An 8,417-nucleotide genomic window follows, 5' to 3' on the forward strand; every position below is an offset into this window, starting at 1 on the left:
CAGAGCATGCGGCTGTGTTTTACTGCAGTGCAGGATCACAGACTAAGTAAAAAGATAGTTCTGGAGCATACATCAAGCAACAGGCAAATGTAGCAGGTGAGTCTCAAAGTGTGAGACTTCACATGTCTGCTTACACAGAGATTTAGAGAGGTGTTTGGGGAAGGCAGCTGTCAGAAAGAAAAGGCATTTAAAGTCTTCTGTGACCTGACCAGAGGATGCCAAACTAAGGTGGAAGTGCTGGGTTTTGGAGCTAGACAAAGCTTTGGCTGCCTTAACTTCTAAAGTAAACATTAAGTTTGTAATTTATATAGGTAGGCTTGGGACACATACTTGTCACTTGTGGTAGGAAGTGCTGTTAATGCTAATTTATAGAGCTCTGTGGTGCATCTATTATATATTGTCTTGTTGTCAGTTCTTGCCTGGCTATAACGGCAGCCTACTGGGAGCCTGAGCTTTGCAACATCTGTTGTCTAAAAAAGAGTGAGTCGAGACCTCCCAAGCAGAGGACAGCTCTGAAGCATCATTGTACCTAGGGCTGTGCATATATTGTATTTGTACACTGTGCTCTTTTGCTGTGTTATAAATCCAAGGTGTTTGAGAGTGGTAGTGATAAAATATTTCTTTTTAAAAATGTCAGGTTTTGAAATGTGAGTTGAGAATGTGAGACTTGCACTACACAGGCAGAGGACAATGCAGAAACAGGAAGATTTCCATGCTACTAATTTAGCATTACTGCAGAGGGTGGCGAGAAATGTTTCTTGATTATTTAAATGGAACAGGACACTACCTTGTTAGTAATGCTAGTGAACCACTAGTATGGTAGTGCCAATACGAGACAATACATAGTTTGTATTGTACAAAGTACAATACAGCTTTGTGCTGATTCAGTACAAAGTAAAAAGAAAAAAAAAAAAAAAGTTTTTTTTTTTTTTTAATTCTCCCTCTCATACTAATTTTATGCAAACAGTATAAGATTTACTCTCCTTTATGTTCTGTCTGGTTGCTGTTTCTTGCCTATCCTGGTGTATATTCTACTTCGTACCACTTCCAGGTTACAGTCTTGTTTGATATTTTAGTTTGTTAAAAATGAAGCTGTACTGCAAACAACCAGATCCATGAAGTTTACATTTAGCAGTAAAATGTCCTTGTTGTGAATGTCATTCTACCAACCCAAGGAGAGGAAAAGCACATTGGCTCTTTTAACAATAATAGACTACAAAAACAAATGGTGTGTTTCACAGGGAGAAAAAAAAAAAAAAAGTAAAAAGAAAAAAGATACATTTACATTTCTACACATTCCACTTACTACTAAGTATTCCATGATTTACAAGCTAATAGTAAGCTTTAGCTTAGCCAATAAAGTTTAAAAGACCATCTGGGAAAAAAAAAACCTCTAGATTGATGGTTACTGCAACGCTGGAAAACCACAGTTTAGTTGGGTATTTTTCTCATTCCTGTTTCAAATAATAGTAAAATAACTGCGCTAATGTAAAATCCAGGGCAGCATTGTAAGTACAGCTCCCAGAAGATCACAGTCATTCTTCTACTTGTGTTTTCTTCTTTTGTGCTAGACAAATATCGTGAAGTGGCCCTGTTGGAAGAATTGACTTTTGTCATACCCAGATATCTGAAAACAATTAGATTAGGATATGTTATAAATGAATATACTTTTAATTTTGAAGTTACAGATTTTCAAGTAACTCTCGTCAAAGTTTCTTTATATGTATATTTATATATATAAAAATGTATATATATACATATATATAAAGCTATAAAAAGCTACCTTTTCACTTTATAATTTGACTCTGGATGAAAAAATATATTTGTGGAAAACTTGTGAAAACTGTCTGGGTAATTTTTAAAATACATTGTTGTTTTCATTTTGTTTTGTAGTGAAAGGAGAATATACAGATTCTTTTTCCATTAATAGCCCCTTCAGTCTTCTTCCGTAATACAGTTTGGAAGTTGCAGAAAAAATCAATTCCTTTTTGCATGACAAGAGTAAGAGTCACAATGCGTGATGATGGGTAGGTAGAGGCCCATCTTGCCCAATAAGCCATTGCAGACCTCTGACACAAACCTGTTACCAACAGAACCAGTTAGTCCACTGCAATATTCACATTGTATTTTAGATATCATGCTGCCTGCACAAGCATGTCTTTTCCCTGTTCCCTCACAGAAGTCCATATAACATATTTTTAGCAAAAATTAGAGACCATAACAAGTTTTCAAGTCATTCAGCCTGTCCCATAAACACAGCACTCTTTCCTGGGGTGTGTTCTGCAGCAATGCTGAACTCAGCAGAATGGCTTTGGCGTGCTGCCTCATTTTTCCTCTCACCGATTCGTTCTTCCATGCTGCAAAGGACAGGTGTAACCTGTGGTTTGGATCACACATGTTCAGCTGTAATTTGCTTATCCAGAACTGTCCCCAGATGAATATAAGGATGACTCCAGGGGAAATTCACTTCAGGAATATGCCCAGAAGCATTATTTCTGCATGTGCACCTACAGTTATCTACAGCATGTCCTTCTCTCCTGCTAATGCTGCCTTCATGTCATGTGTCTGTGACTTATTAAATATGTAGGCAAGTGTTATCCTGACAGTGATTCAGCAGCAATAAGGGGATATTTTTTTCTTCCATGTCTAAAAGGTAGGTGTCTGTGTGAGTGATCAACAGAAAGACATACTATTTGTGCATCCACTTTTTATGTTTAAATGTGACAAATCAGCTGTATGGAGTTGCTCTGCGAGGTGTCTTCCCCCAAACAAGAGGATGTGGTGATTGTTTCCGTCACAGAAAGCACAGACACTACCAGAGCCAAAAGTCACAGCATCACATTTATGACCAGAAAATGCTTCTGTCCATGAGAAAAAGTCTGACAGGGAAAGCAAGAAAAATGGGCTTCTGATCTGTTAGTCTACTACCAATTTTCTGTGTGTCTTTGGGCATCTTCTGCAATCTTCTTTTGTAACTTGTTTTATTAGTTCTTTGGGCAAGTATTTTCCTTTTGTACATGTTTCTGCAGTGGGTAGTCTAAGTGGAGACCTGACCTCAGTTTCAGCCCTTAAGCTCTTCTGTGGAAAAAATACCTGTAATAAGCATATCTACTGGTTTCTCCATTAAGATGCCTTTTGTGAAATCCATTCAATGGAATTGTTTCACAATTACTCCACAATAAAATCCTTGGGCTTTTAGAGAAAGAAAAAAAGCTGACATACAAATGCATTTGTTTGTATATTTTTAAAAAATATAGGCACTTTGACTGCCTTCACATATTTTACTACACTATTCTCACTAATTAATGCTTTCAGTACAGATAATGGCTGCAATTAAAAATTGTTTTAGTATCTAAAATCAAAACACCAATCTAGGATTGAAATAACTCCTAAAAGAAATTTTGAAAAAAAAAAAAAAAGAGTCAGCTGTATAACCAGTCAGCTATTTGATCATCTTCATGAGTTATTGAGAGGGAGACAAAAGCAGGGGTGTTATTTCTTTTTTGATGTAACAAAAAATATATGAAACTAGATTAAGAACCAGACTCAGATGCTCACTGCAGTGAAGACATGGGTACATAATTCATTGCATGACTAATGCATTCCAGCAGATGATTATTTCACATGTATGGCAAAATGTGTCAGACACTTTGATTTAGAGTCTGCTCTAACAGACTCGATTTTCAAAGCAGTGCATGAGGAGTTTGCTTCCTCCTCCATAACCACTATTAAATGCACATTGAGAAATCTGACTTGAATTATAAAGTTCTGATACATGAAAGCAACTCAATTCAGAAAAAAGCTTGAGAGTTCATGCTTATATCCCCCTGAAGATGGTGAGATTTGAGATGCCAAAACTTTCTCCCCCCTGCCTAGTGGTGTATTGGGACTCTAAGTAACTTTGTTAGGAACTTCTGTATCAAGTGATGGCCTGGGACAGATGAAAAGTTGCCTAGAAAACTCCCAATGTGACATGGAAAAAAATGAAACACAAGCCAGTACTTGTGATCTCTTACCTGGGGTGTACATCGACGTGGGTATGTTTATTATTCTGTTGTTTCTGACAATGCAAACTTTTGAAATGTAGTTAGGTATATAATAATAAGAAAATTTAACAATTTATATGGGAAAAGTGAGGCAGTTGTAGGTTACTGAGGGAATTCATGACAGTGTCTATTAATGTTTTGTGTTGTTGGAGAGGCTGCAGTCTCAGCAGTGATGGATCATGTCAGGCCTCCAGCTATATTCTAAGTGACTTACTCCCCTAAAGTAAAAACAGTGAGGTACAGATCTAATCAGTCCTGTATACTATATATAAATTAACTGAGTTCCTTAAACCAAAAAAAAAAAAAAAAAACAAAAAAAAAAAAAAAAAAACATTCAAGAAAATTTGGCAAACATGCTCCTATGCTCCTTAATATTCTTGCTGAGGGATCATACTGTGGATCTTTCTTTTTATATATTGCAGTTTAACACTTTCTGTTCTCATACTGGAAGTTCAGTTAAGTAACAGTTTTTGCTAAAAGAAACAAAATTCCCTGTAAGTCTAACTAACTAAGAAAACATTTGGTATAGGCAATGAATGTGATTTACATTCACTGTGTCCTCTGAATTACAGTATTCAATCTAAGTCTCAAGGATTTTCATTGTTTTATCAACATTTATGTCTTGAGCTGAGCATGCAACTCTTCTGCTCCCTGCAGATCCATCGCCTTTCCAAGAATCAAACTCCAGAAGGCAAAATTGTACAAACAAACAGTCATTCTATATTTTCTGTTATTCTCATTTTCATAGTTAATCCACATTAGGAAAACTGGAAAAGATAAAATAGACTTTGCAAAGTATACTCATTAGCAATTTATCTAATTCTTATTAAAAAGTTAACGATTAGGTTAGTAACAAAAAATGCTGGGGAATGGGAAGACCTTCATTCACCCTTGACTGTCAGATAAATTAGATATCTCCCTGAGCTCCAGCACAGTCAATGGTGAAGTCTTTTCAGAGGTTACATAGAGGATGTAAGATGACAAGATTTCCATTTTAAACTCCAAAATTACTTAAATAAATGGATGAAAATAACCTCTTCTCCCTCCCCAAGGCTGAAAATATTCATAAAGCCTATGTGTTTTCTTCAAGTACAAAATACTTAAAGGCTGCTTCTCAAGCATACAGGTTTAAAGCCTGGGGTAGAAACAAACCTGCTTGAAAGTTTATAACGTATTCTATGAGTCTTGTGTAGAAGTCATTTTGAAGAAAGAGTTACTCCTTGCATTTTGACTGGATTTCCAGATCTGGGTACAAATTGTTTTTTTAAAGGTCCTGACAACATTCTTACTTTTATTTATAGGCTATGCATCTCTTTATGCTCTGTTCAAGAGCTTTGGACAAGCTGGCCAAAATTTTCAAAATGATTTGGTTTTGATCATTTCAGTCTTCGAAATTCACTGCCTTGCTATCTGTCTTTAAAATCTCCCAGATTTTCTGTTTCCTGTTTTCACTTTTCTTTGACAAGCATCTGGAGTTTTTTTTCAAGCCAAGTACATATTCAGTATCCTACAATGCTATAAGCAAAGATTCCTCATCTTGTTCTACTTTCTAATTCTCACTCATGCTTTCCTTTTCATATTTTGTAACCAACTACAATAATCAAAATTACCATAGCTTATCTTGCATAACATCAATTTCCATTTTGTGTAAGAGCAACCATACAAAAGATGTAAATGTCCTGAAAGGAGATCAAAGCTCATTTTTCCATTACAGAATGTTTAAAATTAATAAGAAAAAAAGGACTTACAAATTGCACTGTAAGGCTGAATCAAACTCAGAAAAGAAGAAAATTTGGATTGAGGCTGGCCAGCTGTTCTTAAATCACTGGAAAAAGAGGAAAAAAAAAAAAAAAAAAAAGCCAGGTAACTGAAGGACAATATTTTCAGCCTGAATTAACTTCCCTAGGCTCTTGCAGATTTAAGACTGTAGATTAAAGTACCAGTCTTGCGTGTATCTTGTAGCAATTCTTTCCAATGTCTGGTTGCTCATACACCATTAGTGATTTTTTCATTTTCCTAGAATATGAATATTCTGGAAAATATGTTTCTTGGCACTTATTAGTTACATGTGAGTATTAGCCACCAGAGATCTTCAGTCAGAAAAATCACAGATTGACAGCCAGACACATAGACGATTTCACTATTTTCTTTGGGGTTATTATTAATTAAAAACTAAAGTTTTGTCTTTGTTTTTGTTATAAATTTATTTATTTGTTTATTTATATGATGACAATGGGAAATCACTGCAGGCAGTTGGGATTCCTTAATGTCAGTGAATGAAGATAGAAGATGACGGAACTGAAAGGGTAAATTCTGTTCCATTATGCTGAAAGAAATTTAAAGAAAAGTAGTAGAAGATATGAAAACATCCAAATTGTGCTCGTTTCCATTCAGACTGTTATATCCAATACTTCGATTTTAGGCTAGCAACATTTCTTAGAGGGAGTCTTTCAGAAATACTTCATAGCAATGGCTATTCTGTTATCCTGCTTCCTCTGATGGTCACAAGCAGATGCCTGGGAAGAGTATAGGAATAGAGGAAGCATATGTGATTCAGCACTCTCTGAGGTTCTACCAATTTTCAGCTTATAGACTACCCAAGATATATGTGGCTTCTCTGTTTTTTGGTTTTTTTTTTTGCAATCCTGAATAGATTTCTCTTTTATGAGCTTGTATAGTCTCAGCTTAAATCCATGTATACTTCTAATATTGGCAAAATCCTTTTGCAATAAATTCCACAATTGTACTACCTGTTTTGTTAAAAATCACTTCTTTTTGCTTATTTTGAATTTACATGCCACTAATTTCATATGATGTTCTCTGTTTTTTGTTCTAGAAGACACATCAGATACCACATTATTTTTGCCATGCCACTCATAATTTTATGATTGTCTACAATTTACCCCTCAGTCACGTATTTTCCAGGCTTACAAATCCCATTGTAATTAGCCACTCATCTGGAAGTCACAGTGTATTTTCTGTGTATTTTATGATCATCCTTGCTTGTCATCTTTGGATGCTTTTCACTTTTCCAATGAAACAATTTTTGATTTTGGGTGTTTTCATTTTTATTCTGTCCTCTACAATTCCTAACATTTGATTTACTTTATTTTTTTATTTACTTTACTTTGATTTCAGGAACAAATGTTGCTAAGTATCATCTGAATTAAAAAGTAACAAATGGGTTCCAGTTCCCACCTAACTGGGGTACTGAGAGTATAAGTTTGTAATAAACATGTTTGTATTTTGCATTTTAAAGGCTATCTGTTCATTAGGAAAAGTAACAGAAAGGGAAAAAAAGAAAAAAAGAAAAAAAGAAAAAAAAAGAGAGAGAGAAAGAAAAGAAAAGAAAAGAAAAGAAAAGAAAAGAAAAGAAAAGAAAAGAAAAGAAAAGAAAAGAAAAGAAAAGAAAAGAAAAGAAAAGAAAAGAAAAGAAAAGAAAAGAAAAGAAAAGAAAAGAAAAGAAAAGAAAAGAAAAGAAAAGAAAAAAGTAAAGGTTACAATAAAATAAATTGATGGTTGTAATTTTCTGTTCCTTAAGACTTAACTTCTGCATTGCCTCTCTCACTAGTTTCACCCATGCATTAATAATACACTTATATATTTCTTGAGGGTTCACTTGGATTGGTACTAAACACCAAAGTTTTCCTTGTTACCTGTTTTGACATATTTCCCAATCCTAGAATAGCCGAGCTTGGCAGGAACCATGTTTAGAGATCATCTAGTCTGATCTGCTCAAGGCAGTCACTACAGAGTCATTACCATTTTGGGAAGGATGGAGACTCGACAACCTCTCTAGACAAGCAGGTAGTGTAGTGTTTGCATCAAAACCATAGAACTGACTTCCAGTATAATGAAAGAATTTCAAAATCCAAATTGTACCTTGCAGTAGAGTCATTTTGTAGCTTTTGAATACCTTTTCCATTTTCCAGCCTAATTACTAGTTACTACTCTTTTTAAGTGCCTTTGACTCATCCTGATACAATCTCATATTTTCCTTCTAAATGTTCTCATAGAAAATTAGGTCACTTCACCCTGTTACACATTTTGAGGTCCACTTCAAAAAATATATTTCACATTCTCTTTGAATTTTGGGGAGAGGTTATAAAGAACTTATTTGGTTTTATTTTCTTCAAGGAATTTTCTTGTAGAGTTTCTTGTTTCTCTTTAAAATAAATACAGTTTCTTTTTTGTGCTGAACTAAGTACATGACACAATGTGACTTTTAGAGTACCCTTAATGAATAAGCTACTGCATTACTTTTTCTTGTCAGTTAATTAATTTGTTAATTTTTTAGGTACTGAGGGTACAGAAGTTGACCATGAACAAAACAAAATAGAGCTTATTAATTCTTTCCTGGAGATGGAGAGG

This window comes from Anas platyrhynchos, chromosome 1 (assembly GCF_047663525.1).
Source record: "Anas platyrhynchos isolate ZD024472 breed Pekin duck chromosome 1, IASCAAS_PekinDuck_T2T, whole genome shotgun sequence".
Lineage (NCBI taxonomy): Eukaryota > Metazoa > Chordata > Aves > Anseriformes > Anatidae > Anas > Anas platyrhynchos.